Raw genomic sequence first — 302 nt, forward strand, 5'->3', positions numbered from 1 at the left:
TCAAGGCGGGAGAGAAACGCACCCCACAGTCAAGAACAACGACTGGCCTCCTTGCCTCAGCAGCCGACTGGCAGTTGAAAGTAGATCTGGGCAAGCAGCTGCGTTTTCCGGAGCACATCGCCTCAACAAGACTGCGTCCAGACATGGTCATCTTTTCAAATTCCACCAAACAGGTGATCATGATGGAACTCACTGTACCCTGGGAAGAGCGCATGGATGAAGCTCAAGAGCGTAAACGTGCCAAGTACCAGGAGTTGACAGAGGAGTGCAGGAGGCAGGGCTGGATCACTCGCTGTGAGCCT

Source organism: Clupea harengus, unplaced genomic scaffold (assembly GCF_900700415.2).
Source record: "Clupea harengus unplaced genomic scaffold, Ch_v2.0.2, whole genome shotgun sequence".
Lineage (NCBI taxonomy): Eukaryota > Metazoa > Chordata > Actinopteri > Clupeiformes > Clupeidae > Clupea > Clupea harengus.